The sequence below is a fragment of the Herpailurus yagouaroundi genome, unplaced genomic scaffold (assembly GCF_014898765.1).
Source record: "Herpailurus yagouaroundi ecotype Mexico unplaced genomic scaffold, PumYag 162439, whole genome shotgun sequence".
In the NCBI taxonomy this organism is placed as follows: Eukaryota; Metazoa; Chordata; class Mammalia; order Carnivora; family Felidae; genus Herpailurus; species Herpailurus yagouaroundi.
In genome coordinates this window covers 36696-58613 of record NW_024423167.1, presented here as the reverse complement: position 1 = coordinate 58613, position 21918 = coordinate 36696, and positions in this window count along the sequence as shown.

Sequence of the window (21918 nt, the reverse complement as noted above, 5' to 3'; positions counted from 1 at the left end):
CCCTTCACTCCCCCTCCTGCCCCCTCTCCCTTAAGTACGTAGTTACAGCAGGGTAAGATCCCAGCCCAAGTCCCTGTGCTTCAACTTATCGCTGTGGCTTGGGGCTACTGTCCCCAGCGTCTCAAAGGCTAGGTTATCTCCTTTGGAAGATGAGAATAACAATACAATTGCAGACTAGACTCGCGGCCTTCAGAGAATTTAACGTTTAATGAATGTTACCTATTGTTACAATCACGGTCACAGCATACATAGTAACCAAGAAAGGAAGTGACAGTGTTTTATTTCTCTTCTGACGGGATCAGTGTGTTTAACTGGTGGAATACTAAGATGTAAAAATAAGAAATATAAGTCAAAATAATATGCAATTTAAGATTTAAAGTTATTACATACACATGTGAGCCAATAAGCCTTCTCAGCCAATGTTGGGGAAAATGTAGTTTCATAACTTTCTGACAGGCATTTTAGCAATACATAACAAGAGAATTAAACATTTGGGGACACCTGGCTGGCTCAGTCGGAGGAGCCTGTTGACTCTTTAGCTCCAGGTGGTGGTGAGGTGGTGAGTTCCAGCACCTTGCTGGGTGTAGGGATTACTTAAAAAAAAAAAAAAAGACTTTTTTAAAAAGAGTATTAAAACTTTTAATTTTCACATTCTTTCGCCCAGCAAGCCCACCCTTTGGAATTTATCCTAAAGCTAATGAGAACTCTCAAAAGATTTCTGTACAAACTGTGTTCATTTAACTTAAATGCCCAATAATGAGGCATTGATTAAATCACTCAGCCTCTCTTGTTTAGCCAAATCTTTCTCAAAGGTGGAGGAAGGGGGAGGGGCTGGCATCTTCCACTAACATTGTTTGACTTTTCAAAGTAGCTTGACTACACAAATCAGAATCTTGGAGACCCCCTCTTCTAGTGGCAAACAGAGATACACAACAGTATTTTGTATACATTTTCAAAGGGTTCACAGATTTTCATAAAGTCCGTCCATTAAGACCACTTGGAAAAACCCTGGTTGTAAAATGACAAAGTATTAATGTGGCAAGAAAATGGGTTATAAAACCCATTTAGATAAAAATGGTTGTATGTAGACCTAAATCAGTACAATAACGGTGTTACATTTTCTCGTTCGCAAAAGTTGTTTTAGGAAATTATAATTATGAATTAGAGATAGAGGATTCAATCATGGTATATTAATACTAGGTGACCCACATTTCAGAAAACTCTGAACAGATTCATCCTCTTTTCACAACTTTTTAAAAATTTCCTCAATTAAAAAAGTATCATCATTATTTAAATTGGGTTTAACATTTAAAGGAATGAGTTTTAATTTTTATTTATGAGATGGGACACCCATGATTCTGGCTACAGGGGTTCTTCAGAGTTCTTCAGTGGCACCTAAGGTGATGAATTGTGGAAAGATGTCCAAATAGATTCAGTGTTTTATGGGTCCTCATTTTAAAAAATACAAATGCCTTAACCATATAAGTAATCCTTTAATATAATGCAATAAATTTGAGGTAAGAATGAATAAAAAAATCAAATTAAAAATTTAAAGTGTAAGTCTTAAGGGAGCTTCTATAGTAAGAGAACTTATTATTTCCACATCTAGTATCCTTTGACTCAAAATGTTTTAAAAGATCTAGTTAGAGGGGTGCCTCGGTGGTTCACTTGGTTGAGCATCTGACTCTTGATTTTGCCTCAGGTCAAGATCCCAAGTTCGTAGGATGGAGCCCCAGGTGGGGCTCTGCACTGAGCCTGGAGCTTGACTAGTATTGGGCTCGACTAGTATTGTCTCTCTCTCTCCTCTTGCTCCCTTACCACTTTGCATGTGTGTTCTCTCTCTCTCTCTCTCTCTCTCTCTCTCTCTCTCTCTCTCTCAAATAAAAATAATAATTAAAAACCGAGTTAGAGCCCATAAATAAATTTATATTTTTTCATTACATGTGAAATCTGAAATAGGAACTGGAAGTAGGTGAGAAACTGAAAATTGAGTAGCGATTCTGCATACGTAATTACCCAGTGTAAGTCTCTAGTTCTCCAGTCTTCCTGAATCACCCTTTCTAGCAATATGCAAATGAAATAACCTGAACCTTCTGTAAGTAGAAAGAGGTAGGGGTCCTCAGAAAAGGAAGTCATTTTTAGGCCCCCAGCTATTTTCCATGATCTTACTGGCTCTCCTTGCCCTAACATGCTTGTGGAACTCCCTAGAAGGTGTCAGAATTACAAATAAAAGCAGAAACCTCAGTAGTCAATGATTTTAAGGAAATCTTAATGATTTCAGGAAATTTTAAGGAAATGCAAAAACTAACATCTCTAAGAGGCCAGGACAGGGCCTAACTATAACAGAGACAATAAATTAGTGATAAAACTCCCAGTGCCATTTTAAAAGTGAGCCAGGCCCAGCATGCCTTACCTGAGACCAGGAGCTCCAGACATCATCTAGTTTATAACTGCTCTGCGAGCATGCCCATAGCTCCTTCTTGTCCCACAGTTACCTCTGCTTCATTATGTTAAAGTCTCCACCCATGGAGGAGTACAGGCTTTATTTAGCCTAAGATGCGTGTATCGGCATGTTTTCTAAGTGTGCCTGTGCAGTGTTATACCCACCTTTACTTGTGATGTCAAAGCTCCCATTTCTGGATAGTCATCCTAACCCTAAATAAAAGAAACCCACTTAATGCCACTCAGGGAATCATGGCTTTGGAAGTTAGTCACAGTGATCTACTGTAGTTGCTGTAAACAAAGTTTCCTTTGTGTGACAACTTCACCTGGTGTTGTCTCCACCTGTGAGGCACCAAAGAAAGGACTCTAGTTACTTGCATTACACTTCCTCAATGGAGTGCATTCCCCAGTTTTTCTAAATATTTCTGAGAAGAAGGGCTTACAGCTCTGCTGATAATTTACTGTCATTATTCGATGTGCTTAGCTCCTGGCTCAAGTCTTGGTCACTGTGTGCTGTCTCGTCACTGCTTCTGGATGCTTCTTTGTTCTCTCTATCCCTTTGCCACATGTTTAAACACAGTTCTTTTCCATCATATCACAAGTCACCATGAACAAAAAGCTGTATGTGCAACAGTTTACCAAAGGCTTGTAGAAATTAAAAAGTGGTTTAAGTACAAAAAACAAAAAAACCAAAAACCAACGGAACAACTTAAAACAATATCAGACACTGATTTTTCACTAAAGTTCGAAGTTCATTTTCTGCCAAGAGTCATGTTGTAGTGATTCCCCTTCTTCCTAAGCCCAGTGTCTTCCATCTCTCCTTCCCCAGCAGCCCACTCTCACTCTCCATTGAGCTTTTTCCCAAATGCTTTTCTATAAGTTCTGAAGCACAGAACCCATTTTTCTCAAGCTGCTAGAGATGAAAATGGGGAGTTTCTCTTGCACAGACCAGTTTGGGGCTACCTTTATCTCAACCGCTCTCTTATGAGACTAGCCTAGAGATTACTTTTTATAACAGAACGACCAATTAATATTTGTTCACCAACACAGCGATATCCTTCCAGTGCTTTCAGAATGCAGTGACACTGGGGCGCCTAGGTGGCTCAATAGGTTAAGAGTCTGACACTTGATTTCAGCTCAGGTCATGATCTCACAGTCTGTGAGTTTGAGCCCTACGTCCAGGCTCTGCACTGACAGCTCAGAGCCTGCTTGGGATTCTCTCCCTCTCGCTCTACCTGTCGCCTGTTCACTCTCTTTCTCTCAAAATAAATAAACATTAAAAAAAAAATACAATGACACTGTTATCAAAATTTTAGAATTCTTTCTTCTTTTGTTCCTCTATTCAAAATAGAATGACTAGAACTTAAAAGAACTAACTATAAATATGGAAATTCTTCCTCTGAGATGCCAATTATCAGTTCAAGCACTGGAGGAAAGTGTTTATACCACTGCTGTCCCACAAAAATGTAATTGAGCAATAAATTTAAGCCATATATGTAATTTTAGCTTTTCTAGTAGCCATGTTAGAAAAAATAAAAGGAAATTTGTAGGTTTAATTATAATAACCCAATATGCCTAAGACATTATTGTTTCATAAAAAGTAATGAGATATTTTACATTTTGTTTCATATGAAGTAAAAAATTTTGTGATTCAGTTCTGAGTAGCCGCATGTCAAGTTCTCAACAGCCACATGTGGCTGGGACATATTCTTTTAGACAACACAGCTCCATACAATAATACAAAACACCCGTAGAGTTCCTAGGATTTTCTGATTACATAGAGCTAAAAAGTTTTAATTTAAGAGAGAAAATATCATTTACATTTACTTAAAAATCTTTTTTTAATGTTATTTATTCTTGAGAGAGATAGAGAAGGAGCACGAGCAGGGGAGGGGCAGAGAGAGAGGGAGACACAGAATCCGAAGCAGGCTCCAGGCTCTAGGCTCTAGGTTGTCAGCACAGAGCCCGATGCTGATGCGGGGCTTGAACTCAGGAGCCATGAGATCATGACCTGAGCTGAAGTCGGTGGCTTAACTGACTGAACCACCCAGGTTCCCCTCATTTACATTTTCATCTTAATGTGTGCTAAGATTTTTGTGCTAACCTCAAACTGTCCTTTAATTTTCATTGTGCTTGTTGTCTCTTCCTAAACACTGCTTCTAAAGCTCCTCCATGCCTTGACTTCTAAATTAGGACAGTTTGGTACAGCTTGGTCTGTTAATCTTACTATTTGTTATATTTTCTAACATGGGATCCCTAGAAAAGATTTCTGGGAATTTTCATGAGTCACAGAAATGCATAGGATGAGTCAGTTAGGTTTAGATTTAAGACAAAGGAGGCAAATAGAAGCTAGCACATCTGTAAGAGATATGTCAGAATGTATGTCTTTGACATGCTAATTTCAACTTTTCAAAGTTCTTAAATATCACTGTGAAATATCGCATGTTCAGTTCTGCTGATTTCCAAATTACTCTTCAGATTTCGAACACTAGTAATTAATAATGATGACCTTAAAAAATATTAGTAAAAATATTAGTAGCATTATATTAGTAATATTAGTAAATTAGTAAGAAATACTAGTAATATTAGTAAATATTAGTATACAGAAGTGGGCATTGGGTATCAGTACAGGACAATGTCCATTCAAGTCAGTGTTCTACTTTGAACAGAAACAATGTATGTTTCTGAAAGGACCTTTTTTTATCTCTAAGAAATCAATCTCAAAAATAATATCTGTCCATCTATATTGATAAAAATCTAGTAAGCTAACTAGGTAACTCAACAAAACAATGAAATATGGTAAGGTATGTGAATGATAGAAGAATGCTGTGTAAACATACGTATATACTTGTGAAACCGTAACCGTCATCAAAATAATGAATCTATTCACACCCACAAAAATTTCCTTGTGTTCTTTTCTTTGCAGGGGGTAGGGGGGAATGCTAGTGCCCCTTTTTTTTTTCTTTATTTTGTTTTATTTTATTATTATTATTGTTTTTTTTTTTAATTTACATCCAAGTTACTTAGCATATAGTGCAATAATGATTTCAGGAGTAGAATCCAGTGATTCATCCCCTACATATACTACCCAGTGCTCATCCCAACAAGTGTCCCCTTAATGCCCCTCACACATTTAGCCCATCCCCCCACCCATAACCCCCCCCACACCAGCAACCCTCAGTTTGTTCTCTGTATTTAACAGTCTCTTATGTCCCCCTCCCTGTTTTTATATTATTTTTGCTTCCCTTCCCTTATGTTCATCTGTTTTGTGTCTTAAATTCCACATATGAGTTGAAGTCATATGATATTTGTCTTTCTCTGATTAATTTTGCTTAGCATAATACACTCTACTTCTATCCACATTGTTGCAAAAGGCAAGATTTCATTCTTTTTGATTCTTGAGTAATACTCCATTATATATATATAAAATATATATATGTATATATATATATATAATATATGTATATGTATATGTATATGTATATATGTATATGTATATGTACATATGTATATATGTATATGTATATGTATATATATGTATATATATTATATATATAATATATATATTAAGGGTTTTAAGGGTTACTGATGAACATGTTTTCACGTGCTTATTTGTCATCTTTTTAACATTTTTGGTGAAGTGTTCAAAATTTTGTCCACTTTTTATTGTTATTATTTTGTTTTCTTTTTATGGTTGTGAGAGTTTTTAATTCTGAATAAGGCTGGACTCTATCAGACATGATGTGCAAAAATTTTACCCCAGTTTGCTGTGGTGCTTTCATTCTCTTAACTATCTTTGAAAGAGCAGAAGTTCTTAATTTTGATGGCATCACATTCTTTAATATGACTTAGAGCCTAGTGGGGAAGAGAGTTAAGTAAATCAACAATTACAACATAATGTGATAAGTGCTATGATAAGAATTTGCACAGCAGGTATAGAGAATGGCATTTGGTTCTGACTTAGGGATTAATAAAGACTTCCTAAAGGAGGAGATATTTGTGAAGGAGTTAGCTGAATAAGGCTGGAAATGGAGTTACCGGCAAGAAAAGAAGGTGTGCACAAGCCTGGAGCTATAAAAGTATGATATATTTAACTATAAACATCTGTATGACTAGAACATGGTCTATATATGAGGACAAAAATGCAAAATTAAATTAGGCTAAAACTGAGAAAACAAATTAGTCATGAAGGATCCTGTGCGTTAAGGAGTTATGACTTAATGCTAATCATTATGGCCATATATGCATTTTAGAAAGATTATTCTGGAATTGTTACCGAAAATGAATGAGGAGTGGGTAGATGGGATGTGGAGGCTGACCAGATAAGAAATATGAGAAGGATCCAGAACAAAGTTAATGATGCCTGGGGAACAGAGAAGATGAATAGGTAGGGATAATTGGGAAATAGAATCAACAGGATGTGGTTATTACTGAGTATTTCCTGAAAGACTGTGGGAGGAGTTAAATATAGAATTTGGAGAAAGAAATTTTTAAACCTAAACAAAATCAATGATGTAGCTGAGGAATAGAGCTACATAATTTGAAATTTCATGAACTTGTTTAATATATTTTATTTCCTGACAAACTGTTGTAATGAGATCAATGAGATGGCTGATAGACCAAGATGGCCATTAGATTAGTAATAGCTACTGGGAGTCAAGAATTAGTTGAAGCCCACCATAGTAAAAATATATATACATATGTTTTCAAAACTGAAGATTATTAGAGATTCTATAGAGATCATATAGAGATACTATAGAGAATAATATATTCTTATAGTATTATAGTATGTTATTTACTATCGCCTATGTTTATATTTTGAGGTTATGTGTTAAATAATCAGAACAGCAATCCAGGTGAGACAACAAATCCAGTATGTTATTTGAAAGACACTGGGACTATGCAAGTTGGAGTTCTTGTACTTAAAGGGAAGGAGTAATGACAAAAATAATTTTTCTTCTTCAGTTGCCATAGATATAGATGAAGTCAGAGCATGATAACAAGTTTTATGCGCTCAGTTAGATAACTAGTCAAGTTCAAAAGGTGAGTCCAGCTGAGAAGCAGTGTTTTCAGATTTTAGGGTTAGACAAGATGGTTAGTATTAAAGAAACAAAAAGTTTCAGGATGAAGAAATCCTTAAAATAGAATAAGAAACTCTGAACAAAAAGCCAACATAATACAAGTTCAGCCAACAAAAATGAGTAATACATTTTTGGCAGGTACTAATCCAATAATTGAGGTTAATGATAACCAAAAGCCTTAAGGTAAGTTCTACTTATATATATATATATGTCTGCACAAAGGTCAGACTTGTTTTCAAAGTACAGGGAAACCCAAGTATGCACAGGAAGAAAAGAAGGAAGACATGACTGGTATGAGAAACTCAGGGAATAAGAAACAAGGCCAGATATGAGTCACAAGGGATCAAGTAGCTTTTTATGACATGAATGCAAGGGAGAACAATCAGCAAAATTAAGTGGTTAGGGGAGAAAAGAAGAAGTATTTTCAGTTTTTTAGTAGGAGATTATCACCACTTTGGCAAAGTGGAGAACTGGGCCCAGAAACCCTTGAGGAGGTGTTCTGAAAGGATTATAATATAGGAAAAATACAGAGCCCAATCAGAAATTTTGAAGTTACAAGAGACTTTTGCTCCAGTTCACAAGCACAAGCAAGAAAGGATTTTAAAAATGGGCGGGGGGGACTTATCAGACCTGAGGACACAAACTTTAATGAATTTAAATCCAAAAGGTAATGAGAATTTCCTAACAGAGGAGAGAATCACAGCTGCTTTCATTTTTTACAGAACAGTTTATGGTGCATACATTGCCTTTATACTACATAAATGCACCATAAACAGACATAAAGAGAGACCAGCCAATGTTTAATGGTTGTGTGTGGGTTGGAATGATAGATGACAATCTCATGGAGCTCCAGTCAGAGTAAGTGTGCATCCACCCTTTAACTCTATTCCAAAGGTCTTAACTGAGTGCTCAGAAGTAGTATGTGAAAGGCAGGAATGAGGCAGGATTGCTGGGAGCAGTCCCTTTGAGGATTCCAAGCCTTCATTAAGTTGTACTGCAGCAGCCCTTGGAAGGCTGGGGCAAGGCAATGGGGTGGAGAGGGTTACACTCAGGCACAGTAAGACAGGCAAGACAGGAATAAAGACAACCCTCAGACATGCTGGAAGCTGGGCTTTTGAGCTAAAAGAGTAGCACTTTAGTGGATGAGCTATCAGATACAAGTAATCTCTAGAGCTTTTCCAGTGCTGAGAACCTAAGCATGTTTTAAGCAACTAAACACTGTAATTAAACCTTCAAAAGAATCCAGACTTAGCAAATCCAAAGTATTAATACACTCAAATTTCCAAACAAAGAAGTCCAATAGAAAAACTGGCAAGATATTTTTTAGGGCAAATACTATTTAGCCTTCTCTCTCTGTCTCTCTGTCTCTCTGTCTCTCTCTCTCTTTTTATATCTAGCATTTAATAAAACTTATGAGATGTGTGAAGGCAAAAGAAAATGTGGGCTTGGTCAAGAGTGAACTGTTAATAGAGGTAAACACAAAAATGGCTCATTTGTTGAAATTATCTGAAAGGGACTTTAAAATCACTATTATAAATACGTTGCAGGGTCTGTGGAGAAAGTGGATAACATGGGAACTGTTAAAAAATTGAAATACTAGAAAAATTAATAAAATATCAGTCATAAAAAAATCTTCATAGTATTACCAGCTAAATGGAAGTAGCAGAGGAAAAACTATAAATTTAAGACTGATTAATGGAGATTATACAAACCAAATATAAAGAGCAGAAAAAAGGACAAATGGAAGAAAATATCTGATATCTCCAGGACAGTATCAGATGACCTACCACACTATATGTGGAATACTTGGAATACAAGGAGATGTTCTGATCACCAGAACATTTCTAGCAGAAATTTTAGAAGTTCTTTAGGCTAATGTGAAATAATACCAGGTAGAAGTCCTGCTATATGAATAAACATATAGCAATAATTTTTATTATCTTTATTTTATGTATTTCATCCATTATATCTATCTATAGCTGTATATCTTGAGTAAATATAGTTATGATATAGTTTGGGTTTATAACATATATAGAAGTAAAATATATACCAAAAAGGGCTCAAAATGTAGAAAGAAATGTAAATAGAATTATAGTATTGCAGTGTTCTTATATTTTTCTTTATTATTTGAAGGTAAACTAAGATTTGAAGATAGATAAAGTAAAAAAAGTAGGGGAGAATATACTATGAAAACAGTAAGCATAAGAAAGAATGTACCACCATAGTAATATAAGAAAAATAAAACTTCAAGAAAAAGAGTATTACCAGAGATACAGGGGAAAATTCATGTGGTAAAAGTCATTGTTTAAGAAGATATAACAGTTTTCAACATGTATGCAGCTACTAACAGAGTCTTAAAGCCACAAAACAATAATTGGCACAATTAAATGGAGAAATAGACAAAACTATAATAAATAATTGATCAAATAGAAAATCAACAAAAGTATAGAAAATTTGAATAACACTATGTACAAACTTGATCCACTGAAGTTAATACAATATGAAATCCATTAATTAAAAGCACAAATTCCTTTCAACTGCACAAAGAACACTCAGCAAGATAAACCAATTATTTGCTAGCATATAAAAAAGTCTCAATAAATTTGAAAAAAATCAGAAACATATAATACATGTTTTGTGACCACAGATTAGAAATCAGTAACAGAAAAATATCTGGAAAATGGCAAAATACTTAGAAATTAAGTAATTCTTTTCTGAATAATCCATGAATCAAAGAAGAAATCACATGGGGAAAAGTGAGAAATATTTTAAATTCTATAATGAGAACATAATATATCAAAATTTATAGAATGCATCCGAAACTGGTGTAAAATGGAAATTTATAACATTAATTGCCTACATTAGGAAAGAAGAGAGGTGCCTGGGTGGCTCAGTTAGTTAAGTGTCAGACTCTTGATTTCAGCTCAGGTCATGATCTCACAGTTCATGGGTTCAAGCCCTGTGCCAGACTCTGTACTGACAGTGTGGCGCCTGCTTGGGATTTTCTGTCTCTTTCTTTCTCTGCCCTTCCCTCTTTTTCTCCTTTTTTTAAATATAAACTTAAAAAAAAAGTTGAAGGCACAGCTTCTACATTAGAAAACAAAAGAGAAGATAAAATTAAACGCAACTTAAGAAGAAATGAATATTACATATAAAAGTAGAAATTAATGAAGTAAAAGATAAACTGAGAAAATAAAGTCAAAGTTTATTCTTTGAATTGATTAATAAATTTGATAAAACCCTAACAAAAAAAATGAAGAAATTATAAATTACCAATATCATTAAAAAAATAGGGGACATCATTACATATCTTACAAACATTAAAGACACAATAAAGGGATATTATGAATAACTTCATGCCCATGTTTCTCAGGTGGGGACAGTTTTGCCCAGAGGGGATATTTCACAGTATCTGGAAATAATTTGGTTGTCACAACCGAAGGGAAGAGGTGCTACTGGACTCTTATGGATATAGGCCACGGATGCTGCTAAATATCCTACAAAACACAGAGCATCCTCCCATAGCAAAGCCTCAAATACCCATAATGTTGAAGTTGAGAATCTCTCCATTGTGTTAGTAAATTCAGTAACTTAAATAATTGAGTGAATTTCTTAAAAAATACAGCTTACCAAATTGACACATAAAGGAATAGAAAAATCTATGTAGACTCACATGTATTAGGGAAATTAAATTGTTATCAAAACCTCACAAAGAAAACGCAAATTTCAGGTGACTTTACCATTAAATTACATCAAGTGTTAAATAAAAAGGAAAACTAATATTAAATAAATTTTTAAAAAACACAGGAAGGAACACTTCCCAACTCATTTTTATGAAGCAGCATAACCTTGATATCAACACTTGGTAAATACAATACCTGAAAGAAAAATTATAGACCCATACACCTTCTCATGATCAAAGATTCAAAATTTGTTAATATTAGCAGATTCAGGGGCTCCTGGGTGGCTCAGTCTGTTAAGCGTCCAACTCAATTTCGGCTCAAGTCATGATCTCCCGGTATGTGAGTTCAAGCCCTGCATCGGGCTCTATGCTGACAGCACAGAGCCTGGAGCCTGCTTTGGAGTCTGTGTCTCCCTCTCTTTCCATTCCTCCCCTGCTCATGTTCTGTCGCTATCTGTCTCTCAAAAATAAATAAATGTTTAAAAATATGTATTAGCAGATTGAATACAGGAATACATTAACGAATAATACTAGTGGCTAACATTGAAACTCAATCTATGTAATTCACAAAACAACAATATAGAAGAAGAAATCATGTCATCATCTAAATAAATGCAGAAAAAAGTAAATTGACTAGTTTTTCAATTCTCATTGATTATAAAAATTTCACCATAGAGGATAGAATCATATATGATGATAAATTGGTAAATGACTTTGTGTCATCATTTCACCGTAATTCTTAGCCAGTGCAATAAAGCATGAAAAAGATTGAAATGCATGAAGTTTATAAACAAAATTGTAAAGAAACGGGATTTTGTGTGTAAAATATTTTATGGGTCCCAGAAAAATATTCCAGAAGTAATATATTATTTTAGTTAGTTCATAGGACACAAATATACAAAAATCAATTGTAATAATTTTCAAATAAAAATCTAAAAATACCATTTACAATTGCATTAAAAAAATTAAATACCTAGGAATAAACCTAATAAAACTCATGCAAGATACCTATATTAAAAACTATAATCTATTTGAGAGAAATTAATGAAGACTGAAATAAACAGAGATACTATTTTCACAAATTAGAAGGTTCAGTATTAAGGTGTTTCTTTCTCTTCAAGTTGGTCTATAGATTCAATTCAATATAAATCAAAATCCTTGAAGTCTTTTTTGATAAAATCAACAATTAGATTCTATAATTTATATGCAAATGGAAGAACTTAGAAGAACCAAAATAATCTTGCCAAAGAACAACAAAATTGAATGACTTGTAATTCCAGATTTCAAGCTATAAAGTTAATGTAATTAAGATAATGTATCATTGTTATTAGAATAGCCGAATAGAATCAATAGAACATAACAGAGTTCAGAAGTAGACTCATGCATTAATTGACCCATGATCCAATTAACTTCCTACAAAGTCAGCTCAATAGTGAAAGGACCAGTCTTTTAATTTGGAATCACTAGATGATTATATAGAAAAATATAGGCCAATGTGTGGGGCACCTGGGAGGCTCAAGTCAGTTAAGCATCTGACTTTGGCTCAAGTCATGATCTCGTGGTCCGTGAGTTTGAGTCCTGGGTCGGAGGTCAGGGCCGACAGCTAAGAGCCTGGAGCCCGTTTTGGATTCTGTGTCTCCCTCTCTCTCTGCCCCTCCCCTGCTCATGCTCTGTCTCTCAAAAATAAGTAAACATTATAACATATATATATAATATATATATTTATATATATATTATATATATATGCCAATCTGAAAAGGCTTACTGTGATTCCAATTACATGACCTTCTGGAAAAGGCAAAAACTACATGAGGTAGTAGTGAAGTAGGTGTTACATGAGGTAAAAAAGATCAGTGGTTGCCAGGCTTTCAGCAGAAGCGAAAGAGGGTTGAAGAGGAAAAGCACAAGGTATTTTTTTAGGATGGTGAAACTATTTTGTATAATACTGTAATGGTGGGCACATGACACTATGGATTGTCAAAACCCATAGAACTTTACAATACAAAGAATGTGCCTAAGTGTAAGTAAATTAAAAAAAAAAATTACTAGGTGTGAGATCCCAGGAGTGATGTAGACAAAATCTATTATAAATATATGAAATGACTTTGCTGAAGGTATTAGGAGAAAAAGATACTGACCTAAGTAACTTCAGAAATGAATAGAGTCTTTAAGTCTAAAGGCAAGAGAAAATGTATATAGGCACAGTACTATAGTTCATAAAATTGTTCCATGTTGAGCTACAGAATACGAATTCTGATACCACCATACATATATATGGGAATTGAACCAGTAAGTAATTGCATGGTAGACAGGTGGAGCCAAGGTTTTTGTTATTGGACTGAGAAGTTACAGATAAGCACGGGGAAGAGGCTACAATAATAAATGTAGTATGGGTTGCATTTGTATATGCCAGTATAAACTCATATTTAGCTTAATAGGGATATGGATAATTACATACAGGAATGTTTACAGATTCTTGTATATACACATTAGTATACACACAGATTTCCTTTCTCTATCAGTTGAGAGGGTGTGGAAGCAATAACACCTCAGTACCAATGAGCACACCTAGTAGCCAGAACTTAATTTCTAATATCATTCTTTAATTATAGGAGCTAGAGCTCCTGGGAGAAATGGATTATTCTAGAACTGAATCAGGAAATATACAAGATGAGCCTGGAGAAACTTGTAGTGTCAGAAAATAAGAAATTGCTTAAGGAAACAAATAAACACACACAAGTCATAGGAACTCACAATGAGGGGGATATATCAAAGGGACACAACAGCCAAAGGAAAGAGTTTCCAATGGCCAAAGCTTTTACACTTCAAGCAACAATATAAATAAGGTGGTGGTAGATGGTAATCCAATTTATAAAATATACATCCTTGAGTTCATACAGATATATATATATATATATATATATATATATATAAAAGACTTATATAAGATATATATATATATATATAAGACTTATATATATATATATATAAGACTAAATAAATGGGGATAAATAGACAAATGATGTATGTAGAGAAATTTGAAATAATTTATGTAGATATTCTTCTCTCAAGGGAGTGGAGCATAACTCCCTACTCCTTAACTGTCGACTGCATATGGTGATTTCCTTCCAAAGAGCACAGTATAGAAGGGGGAAAAATAGTAACTTTGCAGTTGAGAAATCTGATCCACATACCTCAGACAGGCAATCAAGGTGATAAGTCATGCTGATACTATGTACCTTTGGTATAATGCAATGAGAATGGCACTTTACTTCTTTATAAAGTCTTTGTCCCCCAAACCTGTAACTCCACTGTATTGGTCAGGATCCTCCAGAGAAACAACCAACTGGATGTATCTCTCTGTCTATGTGTATGCTGATATTGAGATAGAGAGAGAGAGAGAGAGAGACAGTGAGAGAGAGAGAGAGAGAGAGAGAGAGAGTGAAAGTTGGAAACCCAGGAAGAGCCAATGTTACAGTTCAAGTCTGAAGGCTATCTGCTGGCCAAATTTTCTCTAGCCCTGGGAAGATCAATCTTTTATTCTATTCAGGCCTTCATCTGATTGAATGAGGCCCACCTCCATTATGGAAAACAATCTGCTTTCCTCAGAGTCCACTGATTTAAGTGTAAATTTCATTCACAAATGCCCTGACAGAGATATCCAGAGTATGTTTGTTTAAATGTTGATACTATGGCCTGGCCAGGTTGGCTCATAAAATTAACCATCACACTCAATCGAATCTTGAGAAAAACAAAAGATCTTAACTGAGAGACATTTTATAAAATACCTAACTAACACTCCTCAAAGCTTTCATTATTAACAATGGAAGTCTGAGAAACTGTCACAAACCAAGAGGAACCTAAGGAAACATGACAACTAAATGCAATGTTGTGTCCTGGATGGGACACTGAAACAGAAAAAGAATCTTAGGTAAAGCCTCTGGAAATGAGAATAAAGTTTGGTAAATTTATCAATATTGATTCATTAATTATAAGAAATGTAACATGGGATATTGGGTGTAAGGTACATGGGAATTCTCAGTACTATTTTCTTACTAACTTAGGGCAGGAAAATATTTATTAGATGATTTGTTTATTAAATTATTTATTAAATAGATTATTTATTAAAAAGATTTATTAGGACTACAAAAGGAAATATTGATGTATTTGTTGGTCTTTGTCAAAACTAAGGATTTCTTCTTATCAAGTACACCATCAAATAAGCAAGTTAAGGATGGGGAAATACAATTATGTGACAAAAGACCTTTATTTTTACAAATCAACACTAAAAAGATAAAGCATCCAATTAAAATGGGCAAAAGACATAGCAGAAACCTCGCAAAAGAATACATAGTAATGGACAATTGGAAAATGAAAAAGTAATGAATATCATTAGTCATCAGGAAATGCAAATAAAAAGCACAATGATACACTGCCTGTTATCCATTTAAAGGGCTAAAAACAAAAAAAATTTGACAATACCAAATGCATCAATATTGTTTTATTATTTATTACAAAGTTACCATACTAATATAAAGTATCAATATTGTAGGGTACATAGGAACTCTATTGGTGAGTATGTAGAGAAACTAAAATGCTCATAAGTTGTTAATGGGAATGTAAAAATAAATTATTTGGACTATCTGGCACTCTCTTATAAAGTTAAACATACATCTCTCTTGTGACCCAACTATCTACGGAAACATAAAATATACACCCACACAAAGACTTGCACATAAATATTCATAGCAGCCTATTCTTATTAAGCCAATATTTGAATTAAAACCCTCCTAACAGGGGTGCCTGGAAGGCTCAGTCGGTTGAGCACTCCTCTTGATTTTGGCTCAGATCATGATTCCAGAGTCGTGGAATCAAACTCTGCATCAGGCTCTGTGCTGAGTGTGGAACCTGCTTAAGATTCTCTCTCTCTCCCCCTCTCTCTCCCTCCCTCCCACATACACACACACCTCTTCCTCGTGCTCTCCCTCTTTTAAAATAATAATATAATAATAGATAATAGTAGAAAAAATTAAAACAAAGAAAAAACCCCCAACAAATATCCATCAACAGGTAAACCAAATGATACACATTTGTACATTCATATAATGGAATACTACTCAGAGAAAAGGAACAGACTACTGATACAAGCAGCATGGATGAATTTCTAGAATATTTTGTGATATTAAAAATCTACATGCAAAAAAAGAAATGCATACATTGTAATTCATTTACATAAATTCCAAGAAAAGGTAAAACTTATTGTTTTAGAAATTGTTACAGAAATCTCAAAGTAATTGCCTGAGGTGGAGGTAGAAATGGACAGGAAATGGGATATAAAGAAACTTTCTGTTGATTATATAAATGTTCTTGTTTTGAGGGATAGTTAAAGGGTTGCATGCAGTTACCCAAGCTCATTGAACTGAATACTTAGGATCTTCATCTTAATGTATGTAAACTATACTTCAATAAAAATTTAAAATTCATGCTTAATAAAAAGTCAAAGTATTAGGTACACTTTTCCTTCTCTTCACCTCGCTTCATCTTCCAGCCTGGAGGTTCCTATATGTCTTGTCTTTTCATTACTGAGGCTCAATACATGTTATTTTTACCCTCACACAAATAAGGTCATAAATCTACTTGATAAGTTTGGTGCCCTATTTGATGTGGGTATCCTATGATTCCCATTAATCTTCAGGGTTGGACTCTAAATTCCTATTCTGTGAAGGTTTGCCTTTGTCTGGTCTGTGTTGCCCAGTCTTTTTGTTTCATTTTCTTGTCTATGTTGCCCAAATTGTTTTCTAGGATGTTGAACCCATTTGACCTTCTGTACCTGCATGAACTTTAAAGTTGCTTCTTGTGTCTATGTATCTTTATCATTCACTGTACCATCTCCACGATGCAACACCATGGAATAGAGGAACCATATGTTGTTTTTGAAATACATGTTAACATGGCATACTATAATTTTGAAAGAAATTAATTTTATAAAAATAAAATAATGAGGGTGGATAATAAATGGGAATTGATGCTTTGACTGTATTTGAATAGGTGCATTGTCTCCTATACACCTGGCCTGATTTGATCATAAATAATTTGGATAAAACTTTTAAATTCAGTATGTGTAGTAAATGTCATGAAAACAATTGCATATTACACATCTTAAGTTCTTTTACATGCTTACTGTTAGTTGTGTTCTGATTTATTTTTAAGGTATGGTTCGACAAAGGGGCACGTGGGTGGCTCAGCCAGTTAAGCATCTGACTTGATTTCGGCTCAGGTCATGGTCTCATGGTTCGTGAATTTGAGCCCTGCACTGAGAGTGCAGAGCCTACTTAGGATTCTCTTTCTCCCTCTCTCTGTCCCTCCCCTGCTCACTGGGCCTGTGCTCTCTCCCTCTCTCTCTCAGAATAAATAAATAAAAAAAAAAAAAGATTTGGTTGGATGAAATGACTACGATGAGATATAAAATCGGCATGTGATACTCAGAATTTTGAAACAGACAGTAGATATGGATTGAATCCTGTAAACCAAAAGGCAATGTTGATGGTGGCTTAAAGTAGTTAATATCAGATGATAATAGCAACATGCCATTTGCACTTGAATCTAGAGAAGGAGTTAGAGAATATTGTTAGATACCAGAAAAAGAAATGAGAATTGGATCCTGCTGAGCTGGCTGATTAATTCCACACAATTGTGCCTTTTTTTTCGTCTGGTCACATTTGTTGCAAAATTTAGCTCCTCAGTATCTGACCTTGGGCGTATGGGCTTGACTGTTGACTGGGTGGCTATTTAACAGGATACTGATGGCTTCCGCAAAAGAATCCAAGTACAGACACTGCCAGGACTCTGCAGTCCTTGTTCTCTTGCCTTTCCTGTCTTATTCTTCCTGCCACTGTTTTCGTTTCTGCTTTCTGCTTGGAATGTGCTCATCACCTTCCAATCAGTTTTATGTTTTTACTGCTTAATCATTATTTCCCAGCTAATGTTAATATACATAGTATATCATCAGTGCCTTACTTTTATTATCCTCATCATTAAGAATTAATGATCTATGTGGAAGTGCCCCCCCAACCCCATTTGCTTGTGGATTTACTTGAGCTTTTTCCTTAATGTAATTGTCCTGATGACATTTCCAACCTATTTGCATTAAAATATTTTGGAGAGGGGCGCCTGGGTGGCGCAGTCGGTTAAGCGTCCGACTTCAGCCAGGTCACGATCTCGCGGTCCGTGAGTTCGAGCCCCGCATCGGGCTCTGGGCTGATGGCTCAGAGCCTGGAGCCTGTTTCCGATTCTGTGTCTCCCTCTCTCTCTGCCCCTCCCCCGTTCATGCTCTGTCTCTCTCTGTCCCAAAAATAAATAAATGTTGGAAAAAAAAATTAAAAAAAAAAATATTTTGGAGAGCTCATAGAATACTTGGCAGCAAGACTTCGAGTTACAAATACAAAAGTAAACAACAGGCAGAGAACATTTGAATAGGCTTTGGCACTAGCCAACTAAACCAATTGAAACAATCTGCTGTTTAAATCTAGTACCTGATGACTAATGGAAAATTACAGAACCTCACTTGTAACCTTGACATTCTTATAAGGCTTTAGTTTTGCAAGAGATCAGACATGCATATGTAATAAGTAGAACACCCAAACAAAAATAAGCTTGTTAAAAACAATCATCTGTGAGAATGTTCTTACTAGTTTCTTTGTACTCCTGGCACCAGAACTTGGCTAATTACATAGAGGTCATTGTTGCAAATATGCCTGGGAGGAATCCTTTATTAGGACTCTATGAACACTTTATATTTAGAATCACCAAACTCACTATATAGAATGAGAACTATATAAAATTTAGTATGCAATCAACTGGAAACATAATAATATGCAACAGGCAGTGGATTTCCGTATTCCTTTTTCACTAAGAAATGGCAATAAAATTTACCCTGGTGTTTGTCAGAATGTTGCCTTCTTTTCAATCAAGTCTGGATACATTTTTTGTGTGTGTGTGATTTCCTAGTATGTTGGATATTCTGCTGTGTCCCTTGATGCTTATGGTCCCTATTGGTTTATATCTTTCTTTAAATTCTTACTCCAACTCTTCAAAATCTGTTTTAAGTGTTGTGTGTATTAGTTATCCTTTTTATGAAGTTTGACATTTTTCATATGTTTTAAATAAAATGCTTAGTGCCAATTTTATATTTCCAGATATAGCTTATTTTTCTTTTTAGAGAATATTCACTGTACCTATCTCTTTCTTTTATGGATATTCTGTGTTCTCCAGGTAACTGCCTAAGTGGTTTACTCATAAGTGGAGTACAGAATTCTACTGATTTTGAATGAAAGAATGGAGCTGAAAATTGCAGAAATATGTTAACCATGATAACTTTGTGTAATAAAAAATAACCCCTGAAGTATTTATCTTAACTATTTTATGCTGATATCAGTTAGATTACCTACAAATAATTCTAAACATAGTTATATAGATTATTAAACCTCAGAATTTTTGTTCACAGTTATCTGAAAGTAGGTAGGTTAAACATAGTCTTTTAAGAAACTGAAGGATTTATTTTTAAATATTAAGACCCAGGCGACAATAAATCATATGGCTTACAATAATTGCCTGTATACTTAATTATATGATTGATATTATATAAGATTATTTTTTTTCCCTTCTTGGAAAAAATCATTCCAAAGTTCCACTGACCTGTTTTCCATGTTGGAACCTCACATAAAACCTAGATGTGAAAAAATAATGCTTTCAGGTATACCCCAAATTAATATTTTCTCACATAATAGTAAAAATTAATTTCATTTTGACAGAATACCTCAGGAAAGAATTTTTGATCGCCATGGTGGTTGTAGATCCATGAAACTGTTCACAAGATATAGAAGTAGCCTAGACATCTCTTAGGTGTGACAAATGGGTAGACCATGTGTTGTTTCAAAGTGAAAATATAAGCCTTGTTAGGTATACAGGCTGTTTTTCAAGTTACAGTGTTTGAATTCAAGATTTATTCATGTGTTTTTAAGTTATGTCAATGTTTTTCTTTTATTACAGTATTTCATTCACCTCTTAAGAGTTTTTCACAGGGTGAAGTCAGAAGGTACTATCTTATATTAGTGCAGAAGGCAAGGGCGCTAAATTCATGTTTATCAGGAAGTTTGAAAAGTAATTTTATCCCAGACCACATTGCCAGAAATATGGTAGGTAAACAATAAATAGTTGTTGTATGAATAAATGCATATCAGAAAGAGGAATATTTTTTCACTATAACTTGAACCATATATATTTTATTCAGTTAAGTGAGGCAAAAGCCTGAGATATGGAAAACTGATGAACTGGCTCCACTCATCATTATTATTTAGTCTTTCATTATTACTTATTATCCTCATTGGGGTTGGCTCATTTATTGTCTACTCCCTCTCTGCCAGTTGTCAAGATTTTGTTCCCCCACCCCACCTCCAAAACCATGTAAATGCTCTGAGCTCTTGTAATCACTGGAACTTCTTCATAAAACTCATAAAGCATACTCTAAAGAAAGAAGAAAGTAAGGAACCAACTATAAACTTTGGAATGATAATGAGACTTAGTATATAAGAACATGCTAATTAATAGCCACTTAGGAGGACACTCATTAAAGTGGACCACATGGTCTGACTATAGTATTGTAGCGGTAGATAGCATCTGTGCTATAGAAGCAGTGATAGGAGTAATGTCTTCTTTTTCTTATTTGGAATGCCCAACATCTGGTAAACATTTTTTCTCCTTTGCTTCCTCCACCTCCCAGTGGAAAAGTGTTTGTTACAAAACATTGATCTTACAATTAAAGATTCATGACATTGTAGTTTAAATTTCTTAGTTTTCTACTGTTCTCTCCATGTACTTGAATCCTACAAGCCTCTCCATTCTAAACCCTCTTCTTTTTTTAAATTTATTTTTTAATTTTTTTAACGTTTATTTATTTTTGAGACAGAGTGAGACAGAGCATGAACGGGGGAGGGTCAGAGAGAGGGAGACACAGCATCTGAAACAGGCTCCAGGCTCTGCGCCATCAGCAGAGAGCCTGACACGAGGCTTGAACTCACGAACCGTGAGATCATGACCTGAGCCGAAGTTGGATGCTTAACCGACTGACCCACCCAGGTGCCCCTAAACCCTCTTCTTCTTATGTAGCTCACCAACTTTAAATCAACTGGAATGTTCTTGTAAATCATTCACATTTATATTCACATGTTAATGTACATCAAAAATTTAAAAACTACATGAACTAAACTCACATTTTGTTGCAGTAGAAATGCCTTGAACGTGTCTTTCTTTCACTGACTTACCTTGGATATTTGCAAACACTGTAATCAGCAGTAATGATTAAGCAAGATAATATTTCCTTAGTCATGTTAATGTAAATATGAAATAAAATTTGTATCAGTGGTAAGTAGAAAGCATACAGAGTCTGAAAAATAATTTTATTAGGAAAATGCAGAAAAGTATAAACATGAAATGCTAATAGTAACATCATGACATCTGTTTTAACATTGAAGAGAGAAATGGGACACTTGAGTAATGGCAAAGCATCAGAATCTTTTAATATGACAACGCATACTTGAAACAGATTTATTTTCCATTTGTCATACAATATAGGTATTCTAATGTGAACAAGCATAGGAGTCATTGAGGACATTTCTAGAGAGAAATTTCCTTTAACAGGATCATAATTCTGCAGTG